The 20,260-nt window shown below is 37.8% G+C and overlaps 1 protein-coding gene and 1 non-coding gene across 5 annotated transcripts in view; one reads left to right on the top strand and one right to left on the bottom strand.

Annotated features, from left to right (window-relative positions):
* CTNNA3 (catenin alpha 3) overlaps positions 1 to 20,260 on the top strand; it is a 1,946,492-nt gene that overhangs the window by 261,465 nt on the left and 1,664,767 nt on the right. The gene's annotated exons all lie outside the window — the stretch shown is intronic.
* On the bottom strand, positions 3,368 to 3,442 carry LOC119511006. Its single transcript, XR_005212100.1, has one exon. It is a non-coding gene; the product is annotated as a small nucleolar RNA U13 (small nucleolar RNA).

Genomic DNA, 20,260 nt, shown 5'->3' with positions numbered 1-20,260 from the left:
CTGACAACCACTATCTGTTTTTCCTTTTCCAGAATGTCATATCAGTATCTGGGATAATACAGTATATAGTGTTTGAATCTGGCTTCTTTCACTTGGCCTAAAATATTTGAGATTCCACCATTTGTTGAGTGTATCAATAGTTCATTTCTCTTTATTGCTAAGTAGTATTTCATTGAATGCATGTCCCACCATGTTTTTTTTTTTTTTTTTCATTTCACTTGGATAAAAACCTAGGACTGGCCTTCTGGGTTGTATGGTAAGCGTATGTTAACTTTATAAGAAACTACCAAACAGTTTTTCTGTAGTGGCTCCATCATTTTACTGTCTTACCAGCATCTGATGAGAGTTCAAGGTGCTCTGCATCCTCACCAGCATCTGGTATTTGTTTTACTTTAGCTTTTCTAATACAAGTGTTGTGGTGTAAAGATATTTGTTACCCGTCTTTGTTGTTGATGGTGTCTTTTATTATATCAATAAATGTTTTTTTCCTTACTTCCCTTTGGTAATCATTAATACAGAGACCTTTGTGTCCATAATCTTAAAACTTAAGTTTATTGCTATTTTTGCTTTAGTCCATTTATTAAGGAAAACTGTTAGTATTATGAGAAAGTGTAAGTACTGCCATCAACTAGGACTGAACTCTTAAGACTTCATACTGAAGGAAAGCAGCATGTCCTCCTCTCAGCTAGTCTTTCTCTATTCAGTTTCGCACCCGTCTGGTCCCTCCTGCAGATTGTTCCTAGAGGTCTAGTCTTTATAAAATGCTTCTTTCTTCATGCCATCATTTGTTCACAGTCCTACACTTATTCTCTCACAACCCTGTATGGTTTAGTGCTTAAGAACAGGAACTCTGGCATTAGTTAGCCATGTTTTTATTCTCAGCTCTGCGATAGACTGGCTGAGTGACGTTCACATATTAATTTTTCTAAACTTCAGTGTCTCAATATTAAATTAGGAAATGATAGGTCTTACCTAAAGCATTTTGTACATGTGGTCATGCTCAATACAAGCCAGGAATTAGTAATTAAATACCATCTGCAACAGGACTTATCTGCCCAGCCTTGTCGACCACAATTCATCATTGCAGATCTTCTGACATAAGTACGCTGATCTCCTGACTGATTGCCTTGACACTTTTGCTTTACTACTGTAGCAGTGATTTCTGTATAGGTGCAGGTAAGTCATATCTGAGCATGGATGATGAACAAGTGGTTGGAGCATCAGGATTTGCTTTGCCTGGAAGTGCTAGGCTGAGGCTGGAGGGGAGCAGTTAGCAAAGCCTTTTGGGATAAAGTGGGGTGTCCATTATGTCATGGTGTTTGTCTTTTATATTGGCCTTCCTGGCCTGGTGAAGAGGGGGCACTGGCAGTGCTGAATGAACTCCTTTCATGAGTGTTGAGTTGGTGCTTAATTGAAACAAGGTGCTTAATTGAAACAAGTGGGAAGAGAGGCCTGTGTCACACTGACTTGTGAGTGTGATTTTCACTCAGGGAGGACTTCAGGGAATGCAGCTGTGTTCCCCTTAGGGGGCAGGCAGGGCCCCATGTTCCTGCTCTGAATGTGTCTTCTCCCTGAGGGCACTAGCAGCTGAAGTAGTGGGATAGCCTAATTCCAAGCATTGATTTTGGGGAAAGTTCTCAAATGGAAGTCCATCAGGGAGTAATCTTAACATCCTTTGAAGATTCACAGATATTCTTTAAGGAGGGAGATTTTATGGGATATACGGGAAAGAAATTTGAGTTATTTCCAATCATGGGCTCTTATTTATGTCCACAAGTTTGGAAGGCCTAGAGAAACTCAGAGTTTCTCTCTCCATGTTTTCTACCTGTCCAGATGCTTTGTGTTCTTTAAGGTCCAAGCATCATTTCTTCCAAATGAGGTCCAGTCTTGTATTTGTTTTTGTTTGTTTATTTATTCTTTTAATAATGACTGTATGGCTCATCTTAACAGCTAAGTTGCAAAACGTGAGTATTTATAATAATTTGTCCTGCCATCCCTGTATGAGCTGTCTACCCTTCTTTTATGTCCTCCATTCCTTTCATAATGAATAAATAGTAGAATTTGGCGAAATGTTATTTGGATTGAAGTGTAACTGTAGGGTTTTGGGCTTCTAATTTCTGAAAATTTTTTCTTTTCAATGTAATGATAAACAAACATGATTATTAGAGCAAAAAAGCTGGAGCACATGCACCTTTTAGTTTCCATTGGCACCAAAAAGGGAACATCACACATGACAGAATCTATTCAATGTTTTTCTTCTTTTTTCTAAGTGAAATATTATATTCATCTTACTATTCCATTATATTTATGCAGCTGTTTAAACCACAACCTTTGTAAAATTTGCTTAATAACTTGATAGATTTCACTCTAGTTGAAGTTCTGGGGAAACAGCAGCAGAAGGCAAATCAGACTGGTTGTACTGCAATTAAAACTTAATTGGCCTGCCTGGGGCAGATTATGCTTCTTAGAGTCCAACCTGCAACTGGAATCTGGTTCTGAAAAAAACAGGGCAGAACAGCATATCAAGGGATAGTCCTTGCCTGCATTAGCCTTAAGAAAAACAATTATTAAATAAGTTTTTAAACTTGGCATGCTGCATGCTGAACTTTTGAAGTTGATCTCAGCATGGAGACTGCTTGTATATTGTTTTGTATAGACCAGGTCTATGGGCCTTCAAAGAGCTCAGGGAAGGACAGATAAATCTGACAGAATATTAACTTATTTTTTTTTCTTTGATTTTCATCTTGGAATTATCTGAGAATATTATTGTAAACACAGTTTTAAAGAAATTTTATGTTTTACAAACACAATAATCAATCCTATGAACTATCCCCCCAGCCTTTTGTTAGATACTGCATTCCATCTGTACAAAGTCAGGTGGATCAATATGCCAGTTTCATAGAGGCTCCTATCTTAGCAAAGATTCCATGTGGCCTTTTAAATAAAGGTATTTCTTAATCTGGAAATGATTATAGTTTGATAATGAAGGTATGAATAAATGTAGGTAATTAATACATTAATATACAATATTCATTTTTATTAAGCATTTAAATATTTGGGGACAAAGGTGAAAAGCTGAAATCACATATCTATTCAAATGTATATTTTATGATACATAATCCATTTCTTAGGCTGAAGTGAGAACTTTTTTTGTCATATGTTGGCATAAGAAATAAAAATATTCAAACTGAAAAGTTTTTATTATAATTCTCTAAATCAATTAAAACAAAGTACATCTCCATCACTAAGTGATGGCTAGAACAACAGTAATTGCTTAAAGATTTGTCACATCTGATCTATAGCTGTTGAAAGGGAGCTCACTTCTAGTAACTATTTCAGTGTAAGAGTCTTATTTTCTTTTTCTTTTTTACATGTCAGAGGAGGCACGTTTCACACAAATGAGTGAATACCCATTCATCATGCTCATGAGCCACAAAAGGAATTGTAAGGGTCTTCTTACATGAACTGTGTAATTTAGGAATGAGACCCTTAGTTTGAACATAAAGTAATAGAAAAAATATTTTATTTAATTTCCTTTCACTTTAGGTCTTTCTAGTAGTAGTATTATAGGTATAACTCATTTGACTTGGAATTGGGATTTTTTTTTTTTTTTTTTGGACTACTGAAGTTTAGTAAGCATTTATCATTTCTAATTGGCACTCTAACTACTAAACATTATATCCTTTTATTTGAGTCTGTCTTTAATATGTAGGATATACAGGGTATATCTTTCCATGCCTCATAATGGTCTTGCCGTTGTTTAGCTGGAGCAAAATCTAGGAATTAGGAAACTTTACTGAATTACTGTATGAAATTGGACAAGTCTAAGATTATCTTTTTGCCCAAATTTTCCAATTTACAAACTTGTAATTATATATACTTTATTAATATGCAATCAAGCTAGGATTTATGTTTACCTTGTATCAAGAATGTAGTTTAAATAAGGAGAAGATTTTTATTTCCTTACCCAGGACTAGAATTCACTGTGAAAAATGAGTAATTTGCAAGAAGCTAACCCTGGCTACTAACAAGTGACAGTCAAGGTCTAGAGCCTTTTCTGGGATTTATGCAACACAACGGACCACCTCTCCATTTCACAAGATTTTGTTTTATTTTATTTTATTTTTGTGAGGTGGAAGAGAAATGTAGTTCAACCCCTGATTTTTAAAACGAGACAACTGAGGCTTAGGTGGGTTATGAATTAATGAAGGCCATAGTGATATTGTAACAGTGGGACTAGACTTTAAGTCTTCAGATTCTTAATTCTAGTGCGCTAATTGTTCGGTGAGGAATAGGATGCTTATTATAGTACCTCACATAAAGAGCCACTGTGGCTGGCCTTCATGTGCTGTTAGAGCTAAACATAATTACAGCTAGTAAAAAGGGGTGTAAACATAATAGTCTCTTGGTGTTTAGAAGCTTTCAAAATGAAGTTCTAGAGCTGTTTCTAGTTTGCTAAAGCTGCCATTATGCAAAATACAAGAAATGGATTGGCTTTTGTAAAGGGGACTTATTAGGTTACAAATTTACAGTTCTAAGGCCATAAAAGTGTCCAAAGTAAGGCATCAATAAGATGATACCTTCACTGAAGAAAGGCTGATGGCATCCGGAACACCTCTATCAGCTGGGAAGTCATGCGGCTGGTGTCTGCTGGTCCTTTGCTCCTGGGTTCTGGTTTCAAAATGGCTTTCTCCAAAATGTCTCTGGACCTCTGTCTCTCTTAGCTTCTCTCTCAGCTTCTGTACATCCTTGCTTGTTGTCCCAGGGTGTTTCTCTCTAAGCATCAGGGGGTCCTCTCTTAGCTTCTCTGGGGCAAACTCTAGGCTTCATCTCTTAGCTTAGCATCTCCATATGTCCTGCTGTCTTCATCCCCCAGGATATCCAAGCATCTCTAAGCGTCTGGGTCTGTGTGGGTTCTCAGCTTTCTTAAAAGGCTCCAGTGATATAATTAAGACCCACCCTGGATGGGTGGGGGTCACACTTCCATGGAAATAATCTAATCAGAAGGTCTCCCCCACAATTGGGTGGGTCACATCTCCATGGAAACAAACTAATCAAAAGGACCTACCCATAATAAGTCCGCATCCACAAAACTGGATTAAAAGAACATGGCCTTTCCTGGGTGTATAAGTTAGGGTTCTGTGAGGAAACAGAATCAGTGAGAGGTGTCTATGACTATAAAATTTATAAAAGTGACTCATGCAACTGTGGGTATGCACGAGTCCAAATTCTGTACAGCAGTCAGCAAACTGTCAACTCCAAGGAAGATGTCCGATGAACTCCTCAGGAAATGAACCAGCAACTGCGACTAACTCCTCAGGAAATGAACTGGGATCTTCGACGAACGTGTTTGATGAACTCCTCAGGAAACAAACCGGCAACTTCGACGAACTCCTCAGGAAACACTTCGCTGGGCAGCCGAAGAAGAAGTGAAGGTCCTCTATCTGTCTCGCTTATAAGTCTTCAACTGATTAATTGTATTAAATCCAGCCAATTGCATTCTCTCATTGTGGAAGACATGCCCTTTGGTGCGTCATCAGTCACAGCTGCAGTCAATTGACTGATGATTTAATAAACTAGCCTGTTGGTTTACTAACCAGCCACAAACGTCCTCACAGCTATTGTTAGGCCAGTGTTTGCTTGACCAGACAGCTGGGTACTATCACCTGGCCACACTGACACATGAACCTAACCATCACACTGGGGTACATAATGGTTTCAAACCGCCACAAGCTGAGACTGTGAGAACCTTCCCATTGAGCCTAGGTAATCTACTCCAAGTCACAGAATATGACATTGGGTTAAATTGTTCCTTTTTTTAATTTTTAAAGAAAAAAGAATAGATCCAGTCTAAGAGGATAAACTGAGCTTGAGTCAGTTTTGAGGAAGCTTAGGATGCCTCCACCTGATTTTTATTCTGCGTGAATAGAACAGGAAAATTTTTTTAGGTCATTGCTTCTCAAAAAATGGAATCTATTTCCATGGGCTATCTTCATCAGAGATACCATGGGTGCTAGTTAAAAATGTGGATCAACAATGACTTCTGTAGAGCTAAGACATCTTAAAAAATCTGTACAGTTCACAGAAGATAATTTCATGTTTTTCTCTTCAAGCACTGGAGCTCTATTATAAGAAACATAATTTCCTAAGTCATCTTCCTTCAGTGAGTTCTTGGGTTTGCCATTTAAGTTCCTGACCTCAGCTCCACTGAGGCTCAGTTTCTACTTTTCAACACCATTTTATCCTAAGGGAAAAAAAAGTAGATATGTGCCCTTCTGGTTTCATTTTATAAATATCAAAAGTATGATCCAGAAAATCATTGTACTTTGGAACAAAGATTTTTCTGGGAAATTTAATCCTTTATAATTACAGAGAATTCAACCAGAACACTTTAGGCCAACGTCACAGCCCAAGAGGGCCATGCCAATCCAAAGGCCAAAGAAGACAATGAGCATTTTCTGATACACGAACTTTTATTCAGGGCTTACTTACAGGGTGAGAAGTCGTGGAGAGATCATGACAGCTCTCTCAGGCCGGGCAGGCATCACATTCACAGGGGAGACGATCGAGCAATGCAAAGAGGACAGAAAGCCTTTTATGAAGGTTTAAGACAAAGGCCTTCCTAAGGGTAGGGGGAGCATAGATGCAGGAACAGGTCACTCTGACCTGAGAGGTGGTGCAGGAAGGACTAGAATAACACTTGAACAATTACATTTTGCTCTTTTTGTGAGACTAAGAGTCTCTCACTTCCTGCCTGCTTCCCATAAAGTTACACTTTAAGGTCAATTTACCCTTTTTCTCTTCACTGGCTTAGAAAGACAATAGGTTAAACATTTAGCTGCCTAGGTCATGCAGACTGCTGTGCACCAAAGATCTACAGGCCTGTTTTGCTCAGGCCACTGGTTGCCACAGCCAATTTAAAATATTTTATCTATATCTCATTGAACTAATAGGCACTTTCATTTCCTTTTCTTTCCTAGACTGTGTCATACAGATTTTTTAAGTAACCAGGGTTTTCTTTTTTTCTAAGCTGCTCTTTGTCTTGACACCTTCTTCATTCTGTGGTGCCATAGTCAAGTTTGTAGATTCCCAGTTGCTTCTGTCACAAATAAATATATATTCTCTTATTAAATAACTACTTTCCTTTGTGTTTGATGGGATCAAGTAACTCATTGCTTCTGATTCTGGAGAAAACATGAAATTCACTGGGAACACATCATGTTTAGAGCTTTCCCTAGGGATCCTCTTCACTATATGAAACTCACTTTTAGTGATAAATTCTGGATGTTTTCAACTTCTCTAAAAATATCTTTTCTATTCTAAGGCATGTGGAAGAAGTTGGCTTTGGTGAAGTTATGTTTGGCTAGAAAAGATGCCATATCTCATCTGAAGGATGTTAACAGGTATATATTCATCTCACTGTGACACCAAGGAAGGGAAAGATGTTCAGATGCTCACATAATTGAATAATTAAGTCTGGGTCACACTGTTCCAATTCTGAACTAGCTCGTTCTGTTGTTCTTTTTTCTTTCTTTCTATTTTCAATTGGACAAGAATTCTATGTTTATTACCACAAAACCATGACTAGGAAATACTTGGAAGATAAAATAAAATCACCATGCTTCTAAGTAAGTCCTAAATGAATTGTTTTGTCTTTGTGATATTTCCCTGTGGTTTTTGCTTGAGACTTCCTGCCGCACACAAGTGATGTTGGGAAATGGAAGCACAGCAGTTTATCCATTTTTATTCATTCTGCATTTCACAAGCTTGGACTCTGGCAGTTGAGGTAAGATAATTTTTTGCCACAAGAAAGATAAAAGAAAAAAACAATTTGCCAATAGGAGCTTAAATGTAACATTAGAAGTCTGAAAAATATGGAAGAGAGGTGATATCCCAGCGACACTATGCCAACACTGTGATCCGACAGCTTTTCCATTCCTAATTTATTTAAAAAAACAATGTTGCTTTTTTCAGTAGAGGCTTAAAAGCAATTTTGAGTATATGTTGAAAAAGAATAAGCCAGATAAATTCTACATTCTTATTAGTTTTATAGCCTGATTTATGGTTTAAGGTATTCTCAGTATTTTCAGCTGAATGTGTTTTTAGCAAACATGAATTGTATCATTGTTCACAAGATTAGGGCAGAGGGATATTGAATTCTGATCCTAGCTTTGATGCTGAACGGCTTTAACAAATATTTTTGTCCTAATTGCTTTTCCTACTATCTTTATTCTATTCCTACCGGGAAGGGTGAAATATCAGTTCATCCCAGGTATTGTCTAAGGAAGGTTTGGGGAGTGATCTGTGCTTTAGATCATCTGCTTAACCTTATTCATGTGGTAATGAATTGGGAACAGTTGTTTTTTTTTTTTTTTTTTTTTCTGATTAATTGGGACTTTATACGAGCCAATTCTTATTTTTCCTTTGGATGAGTCTGGGGTGGCATCAGGACTTTTGTGAAAACTGTAGTGGTAGCTCTATTTTTCTGACTGCTTCCCGTGACAGTGAATAGGAGGCCACAGTGAGGTTACTTCCATTTCCTCTTGGCTGAGTTGATGTAATGACAGTGACATCTATTGTGCTTATCTTACAGTGTGCCAGGCACTGTGTAGAAACTGATTAATCCTTTAAGGAGTAGAAATGAGTATTATGTTAATTTCACAGATGAGGAAACATTGAAGTCTGGAGTCAAACCCAAACAGTTGAACTGTAGAGCCCATACTTTTAATGAATGCTCCAGGCTACCTTTTATGGCATGGTTGGGAAAACTAGGCAGCGAACACTTGGGAATGTGAGGTTTGGGAAGGTTAGAGGAGAATGATGTGGTAGCCAGATGGTTGCCTCCAGTATGGATTTTCTCCTTCTTTCAATAGCAGAATCCTGCTGGATTCTGACCAACATGAAGAGGAACTACATTTTCCAGCCTCCCTTGCAAATGTAATTATTCTCTGAGATGTGATAAAGGTTAGTGTAAAGTAAGTGAACATTTCACAGGGAAGCTTCTGCAAACTTTCTTAAAAGTTAGTTCGCATGCATCCTCTGACTATAAACGGGAATCAATGCTTTATTTATTTAAAATAAATTTCACTTTTATAGCAGTTTAAGGTTCACAGAAAAATTGCACAGATAGTTCAGAGAATTCCCACATTTTCACTCCCCATACATACACACACAGTTTTCCCTATTTTTGACATCTTGCATTAGTGTAGTGCATGTATTACAATTGATAGACCCATATTGAAATAGTAGTGGTAACTGAAGTCCATAATTTACATTAGGGTTCACTTTTTGCATTGTGCAGTTCCATGGGGTTTGAAAAATTATGTATCCGCCAGTATGGTTTCAGACAGAAGAATTTCATTGCCCTAAAAAATGCCCTGTATTTGACCTATTCAAAACTCCTTCCCATGCCCCCGAACCCTTGGTATCTACTGATGTTTGTAATGTCTCTATAGTTTTGCCTTTTTTAGCATATCATATAGTTGGAATCATACAATATGTAGCCGTTTTAGACTGACTTCTTTCCCTTAGCAATTATGTGTTTAAGATTCTTTCATAATTTTCCAGTGCTTGACATTTCTTTTTTATCGCTGAATAATTTTCCATTGTATGCATGTGCCAGTTTGTTTATTCATTCATATATGGAAGGGTGTCTTGGTTGCTTCCAATTTCTGGTACTTATGAACAAAGTTGCTATAAAAATTTGTGTGCATGTTTATGTATGGACAATATTTTCAGTTCCTTTGGATAATTACTTAGGAGTGCAATTGCTGGATCATATGCTTAAGCTTTATAAAAAACTGCCAATCTGTCTTATAAAAAATGGCTGTAGCATTTTGCATTCCCACTAGCAAAGAATCAGAGGTCCTATTGCTCCATATTTGTGTCAGCATTTGGTATTGGAGTTTTAGGTTTTAGCCATTCTAATAGGTATGTAGTGGTATCTCCCTGTTGTTTTAATTTGTAGTTCCTTAGTGATATATGATGTTGGGCATCTTTTTAATGCTTGTTTGCCATCTTTATATTTTCTTTGGTGAAATGTCTATTAAGCTCTTTTGTTAATTTTTACATTGAGTTGCTTGTTTTCTCATTGTTGAATTTTAAGAGGTCTTTCTATATTTTGGATACAAGTCCTTTGTCAGATATGTGTTTTGTTTTTTAATTCATTTTATTGATATATATTCATATACCATGCAGTCATACAAAAAAAGCATACATTCAATTGTTTACAGTACTGTTATATAGTTGTGCATTCATCACCAAGATTAATTTTTGACATTTTCATTACCACACACACAAAAATAAGAAGAATGAAAGTTAAAGTGAAAAAGAACAATTAAAGTAACGAAGAACACTGGGTGCCTTTTTTTTTTCCTTCCCCCATTTTACAACTCATCCATCCATAATCTAGACAAAGGGGAATATGGTCCATATGGCTTTTCCAGTCACATTGTCAACCCTCATGAGCTACATTTTTATACAATCATCTTCAAGATTCATGGGTTCTGGGTTATAGTTTGATAGTATCAGGTATTTACTGCTAGCTATTCCGATTCATTAGAACCTAAAAGGGGTTGTCTATATTGTGCGTAAGAGTGCCCACCAGAATGGCCTCTCGGCTCCTTTTGGAATCTCTCTGCCACTGAAGCTTATTTCATTTCCTTTCACATCCCCCTTTTGGTCAAGAAGGTGTTCTCCATCCCACGATGCCAGGTGTTGATTCCTCTCCAGGAGTCATATTCCACGTTGCCAAGGGGATTCCCTCACTTGGGTGTCAGATCCCACGTAAGGGGGAGGGCAGTGATTTTACCTGCCCAGTTGTCTTAGCTAGAGAGAGAGGGCCACATCTGAGCTATAAAGAAGCATTCTGGAGGAGGCTCTTAGGCACAAGTATAGGGAGGCCTAGCCTCTCCTTTGCAGCAACAGTCTTCCCAAGGGCAAGTCCTGTGGTAAGAAGGCTCAGCACATCAAACCACCAGTCCCCTATGTCTGTGAGCACATCAGCAACCATCGAGGTGGGGAAGCCCAATACCCCTGCATTCTCCTACAGCTCCTCAAGGGAGCTCTGCATATTTTTTTCATTTCTTTTTTTTTTAAATTAACTCTTTTTTTTTTAAAAAATCTCGCGATATCAAAAATAAATAAATAAATAAATAAATAAAAATAGAATTAAAAAAACCATTTCAAACAAGCCATAACAAGGGAGTAAGAAAAAGACAACCTAAGATAACTACTTTACTTCCAACACGTTCCAACTCTACCCCAAGAAAAAAACTGAATATAGCAACATTTCTGTGAACTTGTTCCTACCTTACCCATCAGAAATTAACAGACCATAGTCATTCCTGGGCATTCCCAGAATGTTAAATTTATCAACGATAGCTTATCTGTTCTTATTGGGTTATCATTCCCCTTTCCTTAATTGCTCTCCATTGCTAGTTCCCCTACATTCTACATTATAAACCATTTGTTTTACATTTTTCAGTGTTCACATTAGTGGTAGCATGTAATATTTCTCTTTTTGTGCCTGGCTTATTTCGCTCAGCATTATGTCTTCAAGGTTCATCCATGTTGTCGTATGTTTCACTACAGCGTTCCTTCTTACAGCTGTGTAGTATTCCATCGTGTGTATATACCACAATTTATTTATCCACTCATCTGTTGAAGGACATTTGGGTTGTTTCCATCTCTTGGCAGTTGTGAATAATGCTGCTGTGAACATTGGTGTGCAGATATCTGTTCGTGTCACTGCTTTCATATCTTCCGGGTATATACCGAGAAGTGCAATCGCTGGATCAAAGGGTAACTCTATATCTAGTTTTCTAAGGAAGTGCCAGACTGACTTCCAGAGTGGCTGAGTCATTATACAGTCCCACCAACAATGAATAAGAGCTCCAATTTCTCCACATCATCTCTAGCATTTGTAGTTTCCTGTTTGTTTAATGGCAGCCATTCTAATTGGTGTAAGATGGTATCTCATTGTGGTCTTAATTTGCATCTCTCTAATAGGTACCGAAACTGAGCATTTCTTCATGTGTTTCTTGGCCATTTGTATTTCCTCTTCAGAGAACTGTCTTTTCATATCTTTTGCCCATTTTATAATTGTGCTGTCTGTACTACTGTCATGAGTTGTAGGATTTCTTTATATATGCAAGATATCAGTCTTTCGTCAGATACATGGTTTCCAAAAATTTTTTCCTGTTGAGTTGGCTGCCTCTTTACCTTTTTGATGAATTCCTTTGAGGAACAGAAACTTCTAAGCTTGAGGAGTTCCCATTTATCTATTTTTTCTTTTGTTGCTTGTGCTTTGGGTGTAAAGTCTGGGAAGTGGCCACCTAATACAAGGTCTTGAAGATGTTTGCCTACATTATCTTCTAGGAATTTTATGGTATTATCTTTTACATTGAGATCTTTGATCTTCTTTGAGTTAATTTTTGTGTAGGGTGTGAGGTAGGGGTCCTCTTTCATTCTTTTGGATATGGATATCCAACTCTCCCAGCCCCATTTGTTGAAAAGATGGTTATGTCCCAGTTCAGTGGCTTTGGGGGCCTTATCAAAGATCAGTCAGCCATAGATCTGGGGGTCTGTCTCCGAATTCTCAATTCCATTCCATTGATCAATATGTCTGTCTTTGTGCCAATACCATGCTGTTTTGACAACTTTGGCTTTGTAATAAGTTTCAAAATCAGGGAGTGTAAGTCCTCCCACTTCATTTTTCTGTTTTAGAGTGTTTTTAGCAATTTGAGGCATCTTCCCTTTCCAAATACATTTGATAACTAGCTTTTCCAAGTCTGCAAAGTAGGTTGTTACAATTTTGATTGGGATTACATTGAATCTGTGGATGGGTTTTTGTAGAATTGACATCTTAATGACATTTAGCCTTCCTATCCATGAACATGGAATATTTTTCCATCTTTAAAGGTCCCATTCTATTTCTTTTAGTAGAATTATGTAGTTTTCTTTGTATAGGTTTTACATGTTTGGTTAAGTTTATTCCTAGGTACTTGATTTTTTTTCAGTTGCTATCGAAAGTGGAATCTTTAGAGTGTCTCTTCAATTTGTTCATTTCTAGCATATAGAAACATTACTGATTTACATGCATTAATCTTGTATCCTGCTACTTTGCTAAATTGTTTATTAGCTCTAGTAGCTGTATCATCAATTTCTCAGGGTTTTCCAGATATAAGATCATATCATCTGCAAACAATGACAGTTTTACTTCTTCTTTTCCAATTTGGATGCCTTTTATTTCTTTGTCTTGCCGGATTGCCCTGGCTAGCACTTCCAGCACAATGTTGAATAACAGTGGTGACAGCGGGCATCCTTGTCTTGTTCCTGTTCTTACAGGGAAGGCTTTCGGTCTCTCACCATTGAGTGCTATGCTGGCTGTGGGTTTTTCATATATGCTCTTTATCATATTGAGGAAGTTTCCTTCAATTCCTACCTTTTGAAGTGTTTTTATCAAAAATGGATGTTGGATTTTGTCGAATGCTTTTCAGCATCTATTGAGATGATCATTTGATTTTCCCTTTTGATTTGTTAATGTGTTGTAATACATTGATTTTCTTATGTTGAACAATCCTTGCTTGCTTGGAATGAACCCCAGTTGGTCATGGTGTATGATTTTTTTAATGTGTCTTTGGATTTAATTTGCAAGTATTTTGTTGAATTTTTGCGTCTATATTCATTAGGGAGATAGGCCTGTAGTTTTCCTTTTTTGTAGCATCTTTGCCTGGTTTTGGTATTAGATTGATGTTAGCTTCATAAAATGAGTTAGGTAGTGTTCCATTTTCTTCTATGTTTTGAAAGAGTTTAAGTAAGATTGGTGGCAGTTCTTTTTGGAGAGTTTGTTAGAATTCCCCTGTGAAGCCATCTGGCCCTGGGCATTTATTTGTGGGAAGCTTTTTGATGACTGATTGGATCTCTTTGCTTATGATTGGTTGGTTGAGGTCTTCTGTTTCTTCTTGGGTCAGTCTAGGTTGTTCATATGTTTCCAGGAAATTGTCCATTTCCTCTACATTATCCAGTTTGTTGCCATACAGTTGTTCATAGTATCCTCTTATAATTTTTTTAATTTCTTCGGGATCCACAGTAATGTCACCTTTCTCATTCATTATTTTGTTTATATGAGTCTTCTGTCTTTTTTGATTTTGTCAGTCTAGCTAGGGGCTTGTCAATCTTGTTGATCTTCTCAAAGAACCAACTTTTGGTGTTATTCATTCTCACTATGTTTTTTTTGTTCTCTATGTCATTTATTTCTGCTTTAATCCTTGTTATTTCTTTTCTTCTACTTGGTTTAGGATTGGTTTGCTGTTGTTTTTCTAGCTTATTTGGTTGGTCTTTGATTTTGGCTGTTTCTTCCTTTTTTAATGTATGTGTTTAGTGCTATAAATTTCCCCCTCAGTACTGCTTTTGCTACATCCCATAGGTTTTGGTATGTTGTGTTCTCACTTTCATTCGTCTCTGTATATTTAGCAATTTCTCTTGCTATTTCTTCTTTAATCCACTGATTGTTTAGGAGCGTGTTGTTTAACCTCTGGGTATTTGTGAATTTTCTAAGTCTCTGATGGTTATTGATTTCTAATTGTATTCCATTATGGTTGGAAAATGTGCTTTGAATAATTTCAATTTTTTTTAAATTTATTGAGTTTCGTTTTATGTCCCAACATATGATCTATTCTGTAGAAAGTTCTGTGAGCACTAGAGAAGAATGTGTGTCCTGGTGATTTGGGATGTAATGTTCTATGTATGTCTGTTAAATCCAATTCATTTGTCAGATTGTTTAGGTTTTCAGTTTCCTTATTGGTCTTCTGTCTGGTTGATCTATCTATAGGAGAGAGTGGTGTGTTGAAGTCTCCCACAATTATTGTGGAAACATCCGTTACATCCTTTAGTGTTGCCAGTGTTTGTCTCATGTATTTTGTGGCACCATGATTGGGTGGATAAACATTTATGATTGTTATTTCTTCTTGTTGAATTGCCCCTTTTATCAGTATGTAGTGACCTTCTTTTTCTCTCCTAACATCCTTGCATTTAAAGTCTATTTTATCTCTGATTAATATTGTTACTCCTGCTTTGTTTTTGCTGTAGCTTGCATGAAATATTTTTTTCCATCCTTTCACTTTCAATTTCTTTGTGTTCCTGTGTCTAAGATGAGTCTGTTGTATGCAACATGTTGATGGTTCATTTTTTTTTGATCCATTCTGCCAATCTGTATCTTTTAATTGGGGAGTTTAATCCATTTACATTCAATGTTGTTACTGTGAAGGCATTTCTTGAATCAGCCATCTTTTCCTTTGGTTTATGTTTGTCAGATATATTTTTTCCCTCTCTCTCTTAATGTCCTTTAACATACCCATACTGAATCTCTTTAGCACTGAAACTTTCTCCATCTCTCTCTCTCTCTCTCCTTTCTTTGTTTCTCTGTTGGTAGGGCTCCCTTTAGTATCTCAAGTAGGGCAGGTCTCTTGTTAGCAAATTCTCTCAGCATTTGTTTGTCTGTGAAAAATTTAAGCTCTCCCTCAGATTTGAAAGAGAGCTTTAGTGGATAAATAATTCTTGGTTGGCAATTTTTCTCTCTCAGAATTTTAAATATGTCATGCCACTCACCTCCATGGTAGCAGCTGAGTAGTCACTGCTTAGTCTTATGCTGTTTTCTTTGTATGTGGTGAGTTGCTTTTCTCTTGCTGCTTTCAGAACTTGTTTCTTCTCTTCAGTATTTGACAGTCTGATCAGAATATGTCTCAGAGTGGGTTTGTTTGGATTTATTCTATTTGGAGTTTGCTGGGCATATATGATTTGTGTATTTATGGTGTTTAGAAGGTTTGGGAAGTTTTCCCCAACAATTTCTTTGAATACTCTTTCGAGACCTTTACCCTTCTCTTCCCCTTCTGGGACACCAATGAGTCTTATATTTGGATGTTTTATCTTATCTATCATATCCCTGAGGTCCCTTTCAATTTTTTTGATGTTTTCCCCATTCTTTCTTTTCTTCTTTCGTTTTCTGTTCTGTCATCCTCCATGTCACTGATTCATTGTTCAGCTTCCTCTAGTCTTATACAATGAGTATCTAGAGTCTTTTTAATTTGATCAGCAGTTTCTTTTATTTCCATAAAATCATCTATTTTTTAATTTACTCTTGCAGTTTCTTCTTTATGCTCTTCTGGGGTCTTCTTCATGTCCTTTATATCCTGTGTCATGCTCTTCTTCATGTCCTTCTTTCAATTTCCTGTGCCATGCTTTTGTTGTTCATCTTTAGTTCTTTGATTAATTGCTCCAAGTAGTGTGTCTCCTCTGATCTTTTGATTTGGGTGTTTGGGCTTGGGTTATCCATATCATCTGGTTTTATCATATGCTTTAAAACTTTCTGTTGTTTTTGGCCTCTTGGCATTTGCTGAACTTGATAGGGTTCTTTTAGGATATGTAGACCTATTCAAACCCTTATCTCTAATTTGTCAGAGCTACAGCTTCGTGGAGTACACTTTCTCAAACTAACCAGCAAGTGGCATCCGCGAGCCACCTATTACCCCCAAGCCAATTCTCCCCCACTTTGTCTTTGTGTTGAGTGGGGGTGTGAGTCTTCTGGGGGTTCAATTGGTGCACCAAGCTTGCATGTGTAGTTGGTGTTGCCCGCCGTGCATCTGGGGCATGTGTCTGAGTGGTTGGGGGGGGGGGTGGCTTTAATAATCAAATCTCCCAGGTGTTCCTGGGGATTTACAGCTGTTGCAATAGTCTAATCCTTCAGTTCAGTCTTGCCACAGTTTGTCTCTGCCGCTGACCCACAAGTCCTTGGTATTGGCATATGGTCCCTGGGACTTGCGACTGGGTCCCTCTTCCAAGCTGTGCACTCCTAGGTCCTCTGCTGAGGGACAACTGTGCTACATCACAGGTGAGTGCCATCCCCCAAGGGAGGTTCTGGGCTTCAGGGCTGTGTAGGGGCGTTCCCAGTCTGTTGAAAGGATGGCCGAATGGGGCGTGTTAATTTCCCCCTTTTCACACAGCTCCGCCTTCCCAGCTCTGGGACAATTAGCTGAGGGTGCGGAAAAGGCTGTTGTCCATTCCCGATATTGTGGTGTGTTCATGTATTGTTGGAAACACTTCCCGTCACACTGGGTTGCTTAGGGAAGCTCTGGGCTGTGGTGCTAGTACCGGGCAGGAGTGTTCCCAGCCCACCAGGACGATGGCTGTAAGGGAATGCTCCTCTTTTCTTGAGATGTTGTGATGTTCAGTGAATTTTCTCAGCCACTGGACTTAATTGCCTTGTGTCTCAGAGCTCTCCTAGCTCTGCTCTTGTCTGGGCCCAAATTGCAAGTCTTTGAGGCTTTATGTAATGGGCTTCTTAGAGTAATTGTTTTAGAAAAAGAGGAAAAGATTTTTTTTAAAAAAAGAAGGGCCCTCCTTGCAGATCTAATGGGCTATTGAAATGCTGAGGGACAAGGAGATTAGGGCCATTAAGGAACAATCAAGAAAGCAGAGAAACTGGCTCTTCAGACAAGGAAACTCACCCTCTGGATTTGCTTATGAACCTGACTCTGTTTGAGCCCTGCCCTTCTGAGTTCTATGTTCACCAGAACTTCAGAAAGTCTCTGTTTTTATTTTTGGTTTATTTATTTATTTATTTTTTGCTGTTTTTGCTAGCTCTATCTCCTCTCCCCCGGGCTGACTGCTCCTGGATTCTGTGGTGTCTGGTCTCAGTCTATCTATATTTGGAGTTTGGATCAGCAGCCTGAATTTTCAATAAGGCCAAAACTGCAGTTCTCCCTCCTGGTTCCCAGCACCGACGGCCCCTTCTCCCATGGGACTCAGCCTGGCAGGGAGGGGCACGTGTCCCCTGGCTGTGAGAACTTACAGATTTTGCTGATTTGAGCTGTTCTACGTGTTCATAAGCGTTGTATGAAGTATGCCCAAAGTCAAATGGCTCCCTGGTGTCCGGTCCACGCAGTTCCTGGCTTTCTACCTACTGCCCTGGAGAAGTAACTAAAACCTACACCTCACCACTCCGCCATCTTGCTCTTCCCCCCTGTCAGATATGCGTTTTGCAAATATTTTCTCACTATATGTGGCTTGTCTTTTCATTCTCTTGAGAGTCCTTTGCAGAGCATAAGTTTTTAATTTTAATGAAGTCAAACTTAATCTTTTTTCTTTCGTCAATTGTTTTTTGGGGGTTGTATCTAAGAAGTCATCATCAAACCAAAGGTCAACTAGATTTTCTCGTATGTTATCTTCTAGAAGTTTTATAGTTTTGCATTTCACATTTAGGTTTATGATCCTTTTGAAGCTGATTTTTGTGAAAGGTGTAGGGTCTGTGTCTAGATTCACTTTTTTACCTTGCATGTGCATGTTCAGTTGTTCCAGCACCATTTGTTGAAAAAACTATCCTTCTCCATTGAAGTGGTTTTGCTCCTTTGTCAAAGATCAGTTGAGTATATTTGCCAATATAAGTATTTCTGGGCTCTCTGTCCTGTCCCATTTATCTATGTGTCTATACCATGCTGTCTTGATCACTGTAGTTTTATAGTTGGGAGTTGTCAGTCCATCGACTTTGTTCTTCTTCAGTATTGTGCTAGCTATTCTGGATCTTTTGCTTTTCCATGTACACTTTAGAATCAATTTGACCATATTCACAAAATAACTTGCTTGGATTTTGATTGGGATTGCATTGAATCTGTATATCAAGATAGGAAGATTGAAGTCTTAATAAATTGAGTCTTCATATCCATAAAGATAGAATATTTCTCCATACAATTTTAAACATGGGAATCAGTGATTTGATGACTGATGCTCATGTTGTCTCTCTGAAATTGACTGTCTTTGTGCTTACAATTACAAACAATGTCATAATACTGTGTCTTATGTTAAAGTGCCATTAGAATTGGGCCACAAAGGACTTTTCTATAAAGATACTGAAGACCCTTAAAGGTTTTAACAGAGCCAAAAGGTGTGTGTGTGCATGTGTGTGTGTGTGTTGGGAGAGAAACAGAGAGACAGGGAGGGAAAGTTGGAAGGGAGGAGTGTTTAGAGAAGAGTTGTTGATTAAGTAATTTAATGACAAAAGTTGTGAAACTTGAATAAAGATTTGGCATCTGTTTTTATATCTAAAATAATTCAGTATTTGATTAATTAAAAACAGCACACATTTCACTTTCCAGTTTGAATTCTCCTCTTTCAATTCACTGACCAAGAGACTGCCTTTCTAACTCCACCCCCCCCGCCCCCGGCCCCAATCCTGTAACAATCCTGGATTTGCTATGGAAAATAACTAAGGCCTAGATGGCATATACTGAGGCTATAATTAGAGCCTAACCCATTTATTCATTTCACTAACATTTATTGAATACCTGCCAGGCTTGTTTATTAATTTCATGGACGTTTATCAAACTCCTACTATGCCCACCGTAATTGAGCCTATACATATGCTCCGTTTGTGGATCCAGTCTGAAATTTAGATTTGTGAGCATCATGTGAGTTGGCAATTTTCTTGCCAAAATAAATATATTACTGGAAAAAGATTAAATATTGTAAAATGTGGCCTTGCATCCAAGCTGGTGGTCATCTCTATTGTAGTATTGCTAACATTTGAGTGCTTTGCAGGCTGTATTTTGATTTCTTGAGGGATTCAGCTGACAATAATAAGAACCCTCTCTTCCTCCCACCCTCCCAAACATATGTTCTGCACATATTTGAAGAATATTTGGCTCTGTTCTCAAAGTTTGCTTCTTTCAATTTCCTCTTTAAAATTTCTTTAGCTTCCCGTGTTTTTCATCTTAAAATAGGAGGCTATGAGTTTCCCTGTAGATTAACTTGAATCAGAAGATTTCTGAGCTTCAAAAGTTTAGTTTTAGGAGGATCCCATGAGTCTAAATTTGAAGCCTTGGTTTGCAAGAAAAAGAAACGTGAGGTTTTCATATCAGGGCTTTGTATATCCAGGGTTTTGCAAAGTTTACAGCATGCTATCACACTTAATTGTGAGGACATTATTTGCCAAGTTTGCTCAGCTGAACCATGTATAATTCCTTCTATCTCTTTCCTCCTTATTTGTAGGTTATTTTCAGGGATTCTCATTCCAGTGGTTGGGGGTTTCTTATGGAGCACCATTATTTGCAAAATTTTGTGTATATCCTTTTATTTAATAAATATTTATTCAGTAACTTTATGTGCTAGGCAGTTTCTTAGGCTCTTGGGGTACATCAGTGACTAAAACAAAACATTTCTAACTCTCATGCAGCTTACATTTTTATAGGTGGAGAACAGACAGTAAGTA

This window comes from Choloepus didactylus, chromosome 15 (assembly GCF_015220235.1).
Source record: "Choloepus didactylus isolate mChoDid1 chromosome 15, mChoDid1.pri, whole genome shotgun sequence".
Classification (NCBI taxonomy): Eukaryota; Metazoa; Chordata; class Mammalia; order Pilosa; family Megalonychidae; genus Choloepus; species Choloepus didactylus.
Note: the sequence above shows the minus strand (reverse complement) of the source record. Positions and strands in the feature narration are given on the sequence as shown.